The sequence below is a fragment of the Schistocerca serialis genome, chromosome 4, assembly GCF_023864345.2.
Source record: "Schistocerca serialis cubense isolate TAMUIC-IGC-003099 chromosome 4, iqSchSeri2.2, whole genome shotgun sequence".
NCBI lineage: Eukaryota > Metazoa > Arthropoda > Insecta > Orthoptera > Acrididae > Schistocerca > Schistocerca serialis.
Genome location: NC_064641.1, coordinates 386,409,115 through 386,424,388, shown reverse-complemented (window position 1 = coordinate 386,424,388; position 15,274 = coordinate 386,409,115).

The following is a 15,274-nucleotide window of genomic DNA, read 5'->3' as shown; positions in this document are numbered from 1 at the left end:
ATCACGAATAGCTCGCAAATCGCTATTAGGTCGCAAAGTCAGAAAATAAAAGTGTTCATTGTAATATCTGAAAATTGGTACCAATTTAAAAATTACAAAATAATCAAAAGATGTCGTTTCATATGATTCATAAATATGCTTGAAACCATAGAAAATGCAAGTCAGAGGACAGCTCCTGTCGAAAGGAATCCGAAAGCCTAAAAAGGTCCAATATGACCGAATGTTGGAGTTACATTAGTATCGAAAAAGAAATGAAAAAGATTATGTAGCTGCCCTATCAGGCATACAGCGGTCTGTGATGGTCTGACGGCTTTGAATCACGTATAGTTGTCGTTGAAAGACAATAATGAAAATAATGACAATGCAGAGACAGACGGCAATGTGGCAGTCAAGCATGCATCTCAACCACCAAATATTGTCTTGTTTTCAACCGACATTTGCATGTAAGGCATCAGTGAAAATGGGGCTAGGAATGTACAGGTCCAGACTACATTTTGGCTAGGTCTCTAATTCTTCCCCATCCCAATTCCCCCTTCCCTCCCATTCACCCTCCCCCTCCCTCCCCCACCCTTCTAGGCAATTGGGTGATGTATAAGTGAAAGGGGTATATCCTATTAGTTGCAGATATGACTTCAGGCTGCACGGTTGCCATATTTATTCCCATTGAGTTTGTTGCTTTCAGCCACATTCTCTCTATAAATTATTACCCAATTACTATAATTTATGAGCTGCTACACCAGCTCAATATTTTATCGCTTGGTTTTTATATGTTACTTCCAGCCATGCTCCTCCATGACTTATTACCCAAAAATGGTTGCAAAGGATTTTCCATCCAAAAATTGTTGCTCCAGTTTCATTTATTTTGTGAACTGAGACACCTTTTCTATCTTTGTACTTATGTCCTATACATAAACACCTGACATGTGTCTGATTTTACACACTTGTGTACAGTAGAACTTCTTTGACTTTTTCTTTTTTTGCATTTATTTGTAGTGGAACTGCCAATGTCATAGAGTTTGAAGATTCATGATATGAATTGTAAATAAGAACAAGCATATAGGATAACAAATTCTCTTTATTTATTCACAGTATATACAGTATTTTCTTGGGGGAGCAATTTTTTCTACAGTGTGTTCGTCAAAAATGACTACGATGTTAGAGGTACATTTACACTCATAACAATAATGGCTGGTAGAACGAGAAACTGTATACTAAAAAGAGTCTCGAGAATTCCTATATACATATGTTTCCCATAACAATATTTAAAAGGTTAAAATGTTGGAGTTGACATTCTTTTTAAATACAATTGATGCAGTTGTGTTTTCTTTATATACAGATGTTGCAATGAAAAAGTTTCACAATTCAGATCTTGTAGTATCACTCGATAAGCAGTTGTTGTAATGTTACAGTAGTCATTCTTCTTGTATTGGTAAATACGAACTTAACACAGGAATTACTTGACACTAAGATGCTCAAGACTTGGAGCCTGTTGAGGTTTTAATAGTCATTGTGTTGTTAATTACCGTATACTGAAGGCTATGTTTGTTTTGTCATACTGAAAGGTTTAGATGAAGAGATGTGATGTTACTTTAAGACATTTTATTCTGGCTTTTACTCAACTGTGTGCTATTTAGTTTGCCAGGCTAGGAGCTTCACATTATTACTCTTTACACTTTTTATGTGGATTTTAAATACGGAAAATAGGGACAAGCTGTAGGGAGAGACTGGTAGTGTACAACATCTACAAGAGTCAAGAGTGAATAATAAGAGTGGAAGAACAAGAACAAGAAGAAACAGTTGTAATTAAGAAGGGTGTAACAAAAGGATGCAGTCTTTTAACCCTACTGTTCAATCTATACATCGAAGAGGCAATGATGGAAATAAAAGGAAGGTTCAAGAGTGGAATTAAAATTCAGTGAGAAAAGATATCAGTGATAAGATTCGCTGATGACATTGCTATCGTCTGTGAAAGAGAAGAAGAATTACGAGATCTGCTGAATGGAATCGCCTAATGAGTACAGATTATGGACTAAGAATAAATCGAAAGAAGAAGAAAATAACGAGATGGAACAGAAATTATTAACACCGAGAAACTTAACATCGGGACTGATGGTCAGAAATTAGATGAAGTTAAAGAGTGTTGCTACCTGGGCACCAAAATAACCGATGACGGACGGACAAAGGAGAACATCAAAAGCAAACAAGCACTGCCAACAAGGGCATTCCTGCATTCCTTGGCAAGAGGGATGTACTAGTATTTAACATTGACGAAAAAATTTCTGAGAATGCGTATTTGGAGCACAGTAATGTTTGGTAGTGAAACAAGGACTTTGGTAAAACCGGAACACAAGAGAATCGAAACATTTGAGATGTTGAAAATTAGATGGACTGATGAGGTAAAGAATGAGGAAGTTCTGTGCAGAATCGGAGAGGAAAGGAATGTGTGGAACACTGACAGGATGATAGGGCATCTGTTAAGACATCATGAATAATTTCCATAGTAGAAGAGGGAGCTGTGGAGGGTAAAAACTGTAGAGGGAGACAGAGATTGGAATACATCCAGCAAAAAAGAAATTAGATAAGTTAAAGAGTTCTGCTACCTAGTCAGCAAAATAACCCGTAACGGACAGACCAAGGAACACATTAAAAGCAGAGACAGGATTGCAGCCTATCTCTGATGTTATTCGATCAGTACACTGAGCAAGCAGTAAAGTAAACCAATTCGGAGTTTGAATTAAAGTCCAGAGAGAAGAAAAAAACTTTGAGGTTTGCCAAATGACTGCGTAATACTGTCAGACAGCAAAGGACTTGGAAGAACAGTTGAATGGAAAGGGTGTCGCCTTGAAAGGACGACGTAAGATGAACGTCAACAAAAGCAAAACGTGGATAATGGAATGTAGCCGAATTAAATCAAGTGATCCTTAGGAATTTACATAAGGCAACGAGACACTTACAATATTTGGAAGCAACATAGTTGATGATGTCGAAGTGGAGAAAATATAAAATGTAGACTGGCAATGGCAAGGGAAGCGTTTCTGAAGAAGAGAAATTCGTTCACATCGAATACAGATTTAAGTGTCAGGAAGTCTTTTATGAAAGTAATTCTCTGGAGTATACCATGCACAATAAACAGTTTAGACAAGAAGAGCTAATAAGCTTTTGAATGTAGTACTACACAAGAATGTTGAAGACTAGGTGGATAGATCATGTAACAAACGAGGAGATACTGAACAGAACTGGCAAGAAAAGAAATTTGTGTCAGAACCTGACTAGAAGAAGAGATCGGTTGATAGGACACATTCTGAGACATCAAGGAATCACCAGTTTAGTGCTGGAGGGAAATGAGAACTGCAGAAAACCGATCTTTGCACTGAAGACCACAACAACGAAACAAATACAATGCATACTGCAGTTAGTGACAGGGCGAATCTTCTGTGTTCACTTACAACTTTTGCGAAGGCTAAAATTATCATTTGCGCCACAGCCAAGGTCAGCCACAAGGCTAAGCATACAGCTGCTGCAGCGTCTGAGTTCTGGTGCAATGACCAGTGACACGGAACAATAGCTTTCGTTATTCAGTATAAAGGTTTTGAGCATACTTGGTGCATTTAACCGATATTAACACATGTAAGAAACAGTTATCAGAACAGTTGGTCCCAAAAATAACAATTTTATAATAAATACTAAGAGATTGTACACAATTTGCCGTCATTTAAAAACACAAAATGAATTTACGTAAAATCGTGATGGTTCGGTCACAAACTGACGATCATTCTCTTAGTCAGAGTGAATGACACAACACAACTAAATCTCAAGTAACACAGTTATGTGTATTGTGGGAAGTTGACCTCATCGCGTACGCAGTTCTGTGACTTCATTTGAAACAAAAATCAGTGAAACTGATTAGCTCTGATCTATTAGTCATCTTTCGTGTGTTGTTTTTATTCACAAAGGTTCTGCTTTCAGAATGCTAATCACTTATTGACAGGATTTTAAATAAAGAGATTTCACCTTTGTTCAGACGCGTTATGGCCTCGACATACTTTTTATTTAATAATTAATTTTTTGAAAAGAGTGACGGTGCCATCACGGGCGCCTCTTGTCGCACTTGGTGGCCAATTTATTTGTGGAGGACTTGTAATTCTATTCAGTACATCCTCCTTAGTTTTGTGTCATAAGTCGTCTGACTGGTTTGATGCGCCCGCTACGATTTCCTCTCCTGTGCTAACCTCTTCATCTCAGGCTAGCACCTGCAACCTACATCTTCAATTATTTGCTGGATGTATTCCAATCTCTGTCTTCTATAGTTTTTACCCTCTACAGCTCCCTCTATTACCATGGAAGTTATTCACTGATGTCCGACAACCCTTCTCCTTGTCAGTGTTTTCCACATAATCGTTTCCCTCTGTTGCTGTGCAGAACCTCCTCTTTCCTTACTTTATCAATCCATATAATTTTCAACATTCGTCTGTAGCACCACACCTGAAATGCTTCGATTCTCTTCTCTTCCGGTTTTCCCACTATCCCTGTTTCATTACCGTTCAATGCTGTGCTCCAAACATACATTCTCAAAAATTGCTTCCTCAATTAAAGCCTATTTTTTGTACTAGAAGTTTTTCTTGGCCAAGAATGCCCTTTCTGCCCCTCATTGCTCCGTCCGTCATTGATTATTTTGCTGCCTAGATAGCAGAATTCCTTAACCTCATCTACTTCGTGACCATCAATGGTGATGTTAAGTTTCTCGCTGTTTTCGTTTGTGCTACTTCTCTTGCTTCGATTTACTCTCAATCTGTATTCTGCACTCATTCCATTCAGCAGGTAATATAATTTTTCTTCATTTTCACTGAGGTTAGCAATGTCATTAGCAAATAGCATCATTCATATCCTTTCACCTCGAATTTTAATTCCAGTCACTAACCTTTCTTTTATATCCACCATTGTCTCTTCAATCTCAAGACTGGACAGTAGTGGCGAAAGGCTACATCCTCTATTTTACACTTTTTAATCCGAGCGCTTCGTTTTTGGTCGTCCACTCTTTTTATTCCCTCTTGGCTGTTGTACATATTATGTACTACCCGTCTCTCCCTATAGCTTACCCATATTTTTTTCAGAATTTCGACCATCTTACAGCATATGTCATTGTCGAACGCTTTCTCCAAGTCGACACATCCCATGAACGGGTCTTCACTTTTCTTTGTTTTTACTTCCATTATCAACCACAAAGTCAAAACTGCCTCTGTGGTGCGTTTACCTTTCCTAAACCAAACTAATCTTCATCTAACACATTTTCAATTTTCTTTTCCTTTCTTCTGTATGTTATTCTAGTCAGCAAGTTGGATGCATGAGTTGTAAAGCTGATTGTGCGATAAATCTCTTACATGTCAGCTCCCGCAGTCTTCGGAATTGTGTGGACAATATTTTCCCGAAAGTCAGGTATTATGTCGCCACACTCATACGTTCTGCACCTCAACGTGAATAGTCGTTTTGTTGCCTCTTCCTCCAATGACTTTAGAAAAGAGTGTTATCTATCACTTCTGAATTATTTCATCTTAAGTCCTCCAAAGCTCTTTTGAATTCTGATTCTAATACTGCATCCCCTATCTCTTCTAAATCGACTCATGTTTCTTCTTCTATCACATGAGACAAACCTTCCACTCATGGAGGTCTTCAGTGTACTGTCTTCACCTATCCGCTCTCTCCTCTGCATTTAACAGCGGAATTCCCGTTGCACTGTTAATGCTACCATCCTTCCTTTTAATTTCACCGAAGGGTGTTTTGACTGTCCTATATGCCGAGCCAGTCCTTCCGATAATCATTTCTTTTTCGATTTCTTCACGTCTTTCATGCAGCCATTTCGTCCTAGCTTCCCGCACTTTCTATTTATTTCATTCCACAGCGACTTGTATTTCTGAATTCTGAATATCCCTAAACATTTTTGTACTGCCTCCTTTCATCGATCAACTGAAGCATTTATTATTACCCATGGTTTCTTTGCAGTTACCTTCTCTGTACCTATGTTTTCCTTCCCAACTGCTGTTATTGCCCTTTTTAGAGACGTCCATTCCTCTTCAACTTTACTGTCTACTGAGCTGTTCCTTATTGCGGCATCTGTGGTCTCAGAGAACTTCAACCGTATCCCGTCTTTCCTTAGTACTTCCATATCCTACTTCTTTGAATATTGATTCCTCCTGACTAATCTCTTAAACTTCATCCCACTCTTCATCACTTCTACATTGTCGTCTGAGTCTACATCTGCTCCTGGGTACTTCTTACAAACCAGTACCTCATTTCAGAGTCTCTCTAATTTAACTGAAATCTACCCGTATCACCCGGCCTTTTCCAAGTACACCTCCTCCTCCTATCATTCTTGAACAGAATATTCGCTATTACTACCTGAAATTTATTGCTGAACTCACTTAGTATATCTCCTCTCTCATTGCTTGTCCCAAGCCCATATTCTCCTGTAATCTTTTCTTCTAATCTTTTCCCTGCAACTGCATTCCAATCCCCCATATTTATTAGATTTTCATCTCCCTTTGCGTACTGTATTGCCCTTTCAATATCTTCATATACTTTCTGTATCTCTTCATCTTCAGCTTGCGACGTCGGCACGTATACCTGGGCTATCGCTGTGTGTTGATTTGCTGCCGATTCTGAACAGAGATAGCTTATCACTGAACTGTTCACAGCAAGACACGCTCTGCCCCACCTTTGTCCCACCTTCCTATTTCTACATCTACATCTATACTCCGCGAGCCACCTTACGGTGTGTGGCGGAGGGTACTTATTGTACCACTATCTGATCCCCCCTTCCCTGTTCCATTCACGAATTGTGCGTGGGAAGAACGACTGCTTGTAAGTCTCCGCATTTGCTCTAATTTCTCGGATCTTTTCGTTGTGATCATTACGCGAGATATATGTGGGCGGTAGTAATATGTTGCCATCTCTTCCCGGAACTAATCCTACTCCAGTTACACCATTTTCTGTTGCTGTTGGTATTTTCCTACACTCGTCTGGCCAGCTCTTACAGCTCAATAAATCAGTTGCGGCAGGGTACTGTACTGATACTGGTCACTCTATGTTGTACGAAACGTCGAAATTTTAGCGTGTAAATTATCTTTTTGCGTGCCGGTGGGGAAAGAGGCAACTGGTATTCGCTTGGAGAGGGATTTAATTAACGGAGATTGTGGCTTCAGCTTTGATAAGTATTGGAATCTGACGATTTCGGTAATAACTTACAAAGACGTGGCCACCTTGCAGCTCGCAGCGGTACAGTGACATTCCAACGTGAATCAACCGCGCAGCCACAAATCTAATTTAAGCATATTGTACTTCTTTGTAGCCTATCTACGTTTATGGCGGCTGTGTATCTGGGGCTGTAGGCGCAGTGACGAGGTCCTAGAGTTTAAAAGGCCGGCGGAAGTGCTGGAGCGTCTGTCTTTCGGCTCAATCTGACGATGGCTGAACGATATACAGTCGAAATATTAGAAGAAAAAAAGGAACTCAAGCAGCTGCACACCCGAAATTTGATGGTGCAACTTGTACTAAACAGTTTCTGAAGCAACCTATTTTCTTCCTCACGGCTGAAGCTATATCAGTAGATAATATAATCTATTTCTGTATGTGTGGATATTTAAGGAAACTGATAGAAGGCAAACAAAAAATAAGGAACAGGAGTACTTCGTCTGTAATGCCTGCATTTACATCTACGTTTACATTTCACAAGCCAACGTATGGTGTGTAGTGAAAGGTAGTCTGTGCTATCACTATCTTTTTTTTTTTTTTGCATTTTTCATTCCGGCCCCTGAAGGGGATGGGCGGGCTGTTTGAGGACTTGCATTACCCTTTTCAACCTCTTGTTGTACAAGTGCATTTCATTTATTTATTTGTTCAATTTTCTCGCAATATTGCATTTAATCATTTTTACAGTATAGAATATAAAAGAACATAAAATAAAAAATAGAATTTTTAAGTCATATTGAGATATGTTTCAAGTGCTACAGATTATAGAATATTTTACATTATGATTATTCCATATATACTATTGGATTACATTAGAATACAATAAAGTTAGTAGCATGCAATAAAATTACAATACAATAAGATACAGTGCATAAAATACGATACTGTAGTTTACTGTTTATGCTTTGGGGCGACTGTTGTGTGTGTGTTTTTATTTAGTTTTTGTGGTGTTGCTTCATTTTATGTGTGTTAGTGGTGGTGGAGTTGTATTATGTTACTACTTATGGGATTTATTTATTACATGTATGTATGTATATATAGATAGATATACTTTACACTTTAACACTGACAGTGCCACTTTTCTTTATATTGTCCGCTATAGGTGGCAGGCTAGGATAATTTGAAGATACAGTTGATTTGATTATACAATTGAATTTAGAGAGCAGTTCTCAATTTGGTATTTAGGGTGCCCTCCTGTTTACATCAGGTCCTCCAGTCACCTTAGGGGAATTACTTTTGTGGCAGTGGTGAACAGTTACATGATTTTTATGTCTATGCTACGTTTTATGTCTAGCTTAGTTCAGTTGTTCATGTGTGTGTGTATTTTAGGGGGTTAGTTTCTCTGTCCTTGGTTCAGGTGTGGGGGGGGGGGGGGGAAGTGGGATGTCTTGGGTTAGGTGTTCCATGGTCAGGGCGAGGTCTGTGTATTCTTTGCTGGTGTTGTGTGCTACTGTACGCGCTGGTTGGATGTATTTGAATTTTGATCGCCTGTTCACTCGTGGTCTTGTTGTCAGTATGTCTTCCATGTCTGGGCGTTTCGTTAATATATGTCTCCCGTAGTTTGCTCTGAGTTTAGTCAGTCTGGTCTGTAGCGGCTCCACGCCTGTGATGTCATATACGTCGTCACTGGGCGTGAACTTTGGCTATCTAGAGATGCTGCGTAAGAGTCGTCTTTCGGTCAAGTAAAGTCGTTCTGCTACCGGATTATGCAAACTCCCTATGGGGGCTACAGCATATTCTATCACATGTCTGATCTACGTCTTGTAGGAGTGAATTTCAGTTTGGTCGTCACATCCGTAGAATCGTCCTTGCACTCGTCTGATGAGGCTTTGTCTTTTTCTTGTCTTGTTTAGCAGGTATGTGAGGTGTGTTTTCCAGTTTAGATGTTTGTCTAGGTACACTCCTAGGTACCTGTCAGTGTCATTAAGTCTTAGTGGTGTGTTCCACAGCGTCAGTTGTACGTCATCTGTGTTTTGCTGTCGTTTCGTCAGATGTCTGTGTCTAAATAAAACCATTTGGGTTTTGGATGGGTTTGGATATCACTATCAACGTCCCCATTTCCTGTTCAAGTCGTGAATGGTGCGAGGGAAGCATTGTTGGCAAGCCTCTGAGCGACTTCGAATAACTCTAACCTTAAGTTCGGAAAATATACGTAGGAGGGTGCAATATATTGATTGACTTCTCTAGGAACATTTTCTTCTTCTTCTTCGATTCCGCAACTCATGATGAGTATTGGCCTCTTCAACAACATCCCTCAATTTGTCGCGGTTCCTTGCTAGCCTTTTTCCAGTTCCTGTAGCCCATCTTACAAAGCTCTTCTATGATTTCGTCCTTCCATCTAGCTTTCGGTCATCCACGTTCTCGCTCTCCATCCGGCTTTACTTGTAATTTTTTTTTTTTTTGTACCATTCATCGGTGCCACCTGTCAAGCCCACTTCAGCCCAGATGACTTCACAATTCTAACAGGCTGGTCTTTGTAGGTGGCGTACAACTCGTGATTGTATCTCCTCCTCCATTCTTTTCCTTTCGCAAATTGGGCCGATAATTCTACCAAGTAGCCTTCGCTCGAATGCATCCGGCGATTCAGCATCCTTTGCTGTTAGAGCCCAGGTTTCAGAGGCGTATGTACGGACTGGTCTGCTCAGTATTTTATGATTGGTTAATTTTGTGCTTTTAGTCAGGAGCCTTGAAGATAGAAGGTTTGTTAAGACAGCAATTAGTATTTGCTGTATTTCATATGACGTATCATTTAGGCTAGTTACAATCGAACCCAGGTACTTGAAATGATCGACTCTTTTAAAGATCTAAGAACCCATCGTTATTTCGGCTGGCATGTTCTCCCCGGGCGCTTTCCCAGCAGCTAGGTGTTTTATTTTCTGCTCATTGATGTTTAGTCCTATACTCCCGCCGGCCTGTTCAAGTGCAGTGAACGTTCTTCCATTGCCGCCAGAATTCTTGCTACTCAACCGACGCCGTCCGCATTGGCCAGTATCTGCACATATATATGAAAAATCTTTCCCCTATTTAAGATATCTGCTTTTCTCGTCACTTTTCTACAAGGTGGCGTTGAACAGGAGGCGCGTCAGCGCATCACCTAGCGGTACTCCATTTTTAATTTCCAGTTTTTATGCTCCCTAGCGTTCCTCTCGTTGTGATGTTACACCCATATCAGTTTTTTTACAATACCCAATTCACCTAGATCTTGATATACACACATCAACAAAAGTTTTGCATCACTCCGTTTCCCAGAACTCTTGGAGATAGACGTTGACTGTGGATATTGTATCACAGACACAGTGCCTTTGACTGTTCAGAGACGCAACTAAACTCTCCCAAAGATGTAAACAATCATGCATGAGCAGCGCCTATTAGACGGAGGGGGGGGGGGGGGTGCGTCCGACAGCCGATCAGTTCCAGTCGTTCCACCAGGAAGGATGTTCACGGCTCGTGTTGTCTGTAGTTCAACAATGCCTAGACGGTCAACACCGCGGTTCCATCGCGTCCGCAGTGTTACAGTGTGCCCGGAAGGGCTCTCAAAATGGGAAGTGTCGAGGGCCGGCCAGTGTGGCCGAGCGGTTCTAGGCGCTTCAGTCTGGAACCGCGTGACCGTTACGGTCGCAGGTTCGAAACCTGTCTCGGGCATGGATGTGGGTGATGTCCTTAGGTTAGTTAGGTTTAAGTAGTTCTAAGTTCTAGTGGACTGATGACCTCAGATGTTAAGTCCCATAGTGCTCAGAGCCATTTGAACCATTTTTTGAAGTGTCCAGGCGTCTCGGAGTGAACCAAAGTGATGTTGTTCGGACATGGAGGAGATACAGACAGACAGGAAATGTCGATGACATGTCTCGTTCAGGCCGCCCAAAGACTGCTACTGCAATGGATGACCGCTACCTACGGATTATGGCTCGGAGGAACCCTGACAGCAACGCCACCATGTTGAATAATGCTTTTCGTGCAACCACAGGACGTCGTATTACGACTCAAACTGTGCGCAACCGGCTCCATGATGGGCAACTTCACTCCCGACGTCCATGGCGACGTCCATCTTTTCAATGCGACACCATGCAGCGCGGTACAGATGAGCGCAACAACATGCCAAAAAGACCGCTCAGCATTGGCATCAGGTTCTCTTCACCGATGAGCGTCACATATGCCTTCAACCAGACAATCGTCAGAGACGTGTTTGGAGGCAACTCGGTCACACTAAACTCCTTAGAAACACTGTCCAGCGAATGAAGCAAGGCGAAGGTTTCCTGCTGTTCTGGGGTGGCATTATGTGGGGCTAACGAACGCCGTTGGTGGTCATGGAAGGCGCCATAACGGCAGTACAATACGTGAACGCCATCCTCCGAACGACAGTGCATTCACATCGGCAGCATATTGGCGAGGCATTCGTTTTCATGGACGACAATTCGCGCCATTTTACACTTCTTGCGAATGACTTCCTTCAGGATAACGACATCGCTCGACTAGAATGGCCTGCATGTTCTCCAGACATGAACCCTATCGAACATGCTTTGGATAGATTGAAAAGGTCTTTTTATGGACGACATGACCCATCAACTACTCAGAGGGATCTACGTTGAATCGCCGTTGAGGAGTGGGACAATCTGGACCAACAGTACCTCGATGAACCTGTGGATAGTACGGCACGCCACGACAAATGCAGACATGCACCACTGCAAGAGGACGTGCTACTGGGTATTAGAGGTACCGGTGTGTACGGAAATCTGGACCACCACCTCTGAAGGTCTCGCTGTATGGTGGTACAACATGCAATGTGTGGTTTTCTTGAGCAATAAAAAGTACGGAAATGATATTTATGTTGATCTCTGTCCCAATTTTCTGCATAAGTTCCTGAACTCTCGGAACCTAGGTGATGCAAAACTTTTTTGATGTTTGTAATTGCTCTTTGTCTATACAGTAAAATGATGATGCCTCCCGATCCCATATTCCTTTTTTTCAGAATTTATCTTAGGTTATATATCTGGTCGATAGTTGACTTACCGGGGATAAATCCACATTGGTGCGACCCCGTTTTCCTCAGTAGTATTGGAAGGAGTCGGTCGTACAGTATGTTAGAGAGGAATTTATATCCCAGATTAAGCAGTGTGATCTCTCTACAGTTACCGCATTGTCTCCTTTTTTATGTATGGATATAAGTCCCTCTTTCCACGTCTGAGGCATTTCCTTTTATTCCCATAGTAGATTAACTAGTTTCAGGATATTCATTTACAATTTAGAGCCTCCTTCCTTGAAAAGTTCTGCTGGAATGGCGTCTGCTCCTGTCGCCGAGTTGTTCTTTAATTTCCTCATTGCAGTTCCTTCAGGATAGCGACATCGCTCGACTAGAGTGGCCTGCATGTTCTCCAGACATGAACCCTATCAAACATGCCTGGGATAGATTTAAAAGGCCTTTTTATGGACGACATGACCCATCAACTACTCAGAGGGATCTACGCTGAATCGCCGTTGAGGAGTGGGACAATCTGGACCAACAGTACCTCGATGAACTTGTGGATAGTACGGCACGCCACGATTCTAATTTAGATGGGTCCACACTGTCATCTGTATCCTTTCCTCCCGTATTTATGTTGGGTTCCGTGGTACAACAGGTCCTCGATTAACGAGTTTATCAAAGTAGCGACGCCACCTCTGACATATCTCCTTCTCTTCGCTTATAATTTCGCCGTTCTCAACTTCTATTAAACCTGTTCTTCCCCTGAAAAGATTTCCGTGCCTTATTCAGCTCCCTATAAAATTTCCTTGCCTTGTTTGCACTTCTCAGAAGCTCCATTTCTCCAATATTTGCTTTCATTCACTCCCACTTTTTCCTTTGATATTACCTTTTTCAATCTTCCGTTTCCTTTTATATTCTTCTATTATCCTCCTGATACAATGTGGTTGTAATGTCCTTATGTATGCTGCATTTTTTTTCATTTGTTACTGTTTCACATTCGGTATCGAACCGTGAAGTTCTTGTTTACCTTATGGTGTTCCCAAGTATCTCGCTTGCTGCTGTCTGCACTGTATTTTTTACCGTTTCCCATTGATCTTCAATGTTGTTACAGTCTCCAGCGTTTCCAAGGGCCTGAATTATTCTCTCTTGAAGTCGTTTCCTTGTTTCCTCTTATTCTAAAACTGTGATGTTATATTTCTGTGTCTTGGGCCACTTTCCTTTCACCGCGTTAGATATTCTTGCACTCATCCATGCCCAAACTAAGAAGTGATCCATGTCTATATTTGGACCTCTTAAACTCCTTACAGCCAGTAAGTCTGACTTGTGCCTTGCATTAGTTAGTACATGCTCTATCTAATCTACTGCGATTCCTTCTGGTGCTGTGAATGATCCTTTATATATTTCGTTGTGTGTGATAACAATGTGGAGCCTACCATAGTGTTTCTAGATACTGGAAACAGTATCAACCTCGTCCCGTTGTCATTACCTACGGAATTTTTACTATGCCGGTTGTTGGTCTATATATCTGTTCTCTTCCCACCTGGGCATTAATGTTTTCGGCTAGTATTTTTATATCATGCCCTGGGCATTCATCATATGGTCTTTCCAGAGATTCGTAAAAAGCTTCTTTCTCTTCACCCTCTAATTCTTCAGTTGGTGTGCGGGCATTAATTATGTAATAATTTAGGATTTTATCTTTCATCCTAAATGTATAGAGTCTTGGGTTTACGGGGTTGAATCGTATTGCTAAGAGTTTTAGTTGCTGATGCACTACAATTCTTGTCCCGAACTTATGGTTCCTTCCGCTACACCTATAAAATGTGGTTACTTCTTTCTTTTCTATGATTGCACTCTGGGTCCCTCTTACGTCTTGTAATGCTCCGATGCTCTGCTTCAGGTTCATTATTCGGTATAGCACGACTTTTAGGGCTCCTGGGCGGTATAGTGATCTCACATTCCAAGTACCGATGAATATATCCGATTTATGCTTTATATTGTTTTTTTTCTTACTTTTCTTATCTGCGTCGTTTAGTTACCAGTCCTTCATAACATTGTTCATGCCATGTCCGTCATCCGGGTGGACCGTCAGCTCTAAGTGCAACCTCTACCGGAGGACAAGTAGTTTTTATTCAGGGTCTTCTTCCCTTAGCCTTTGGAGACTCAAAGCCCACCTCGAAAGCAGCAGTTGCCTAGTTTTGGTCCACCCGGGGTATTTTATTTCTTCAGTGTCCACCATATCTGGTGAACGTTTCCCTATTAGCCACCTGGGGAGGCGCCCTATGGGAGACAAGCAACGCCACACGGGCTCCAGGAACACACATTCTTGAAATTTTAACCGTAATCCTCAACATGATGCACAATGCCTCTCTTGTAGCATCTTCTCCTGGGGTCAAGTGAGCATCTCCGTCACATTTACGTGCTCAGTAAACGAACGCGTGAGGAATCGCCGTTCTCTTCTTTGGATATTCTCTATTTCATGCATCAGTCGTATCCAGTAAGGGTCACAGACTGACGAGCAATATTCAGAATCGGTCGAACGAGGGTTCCCGAAGCGACCACCTAACTGGGACTACGCTTCCTGAGTGTTCTTCCTGTGGAATTCTGCCATTCATTTTACGAAGTCATTCCATCATTCCGCTTCAGTCGCTCCGTACGTATACTCCTCTATATAAGAGGCAGCCAAATTAAATCGAGACAGGTGGGAAAAAGTAAGCAATGTACTATTCCGAAAGTAATCGTTATAGATGTTAAAACGTTTATCTCGCTGTCAAACAAGACCATCAGTGCCTTCGTGGGAAAATGTTAGCGGTTGCCTGCGGAACCATGATTGCACCCAGTGATGCACCTTTACGTCCGAAGCAAATCGACGGCCGCTAATGTCTTTCTTCAGGGCTGCAACAATATGGAAATCGCATGGGGTGAGATCAGGACTGTATGGAGGATGTATAAAGACTTTCCAGTGGAACATCTACAGTGTTGTCGAAACAACCTTAGCACATATGTAACCTATTAACCCCCGTCCCCCTCCACACATCCTCCATTCAGTCCCCATCTCTAGCATTGCGAATTTCT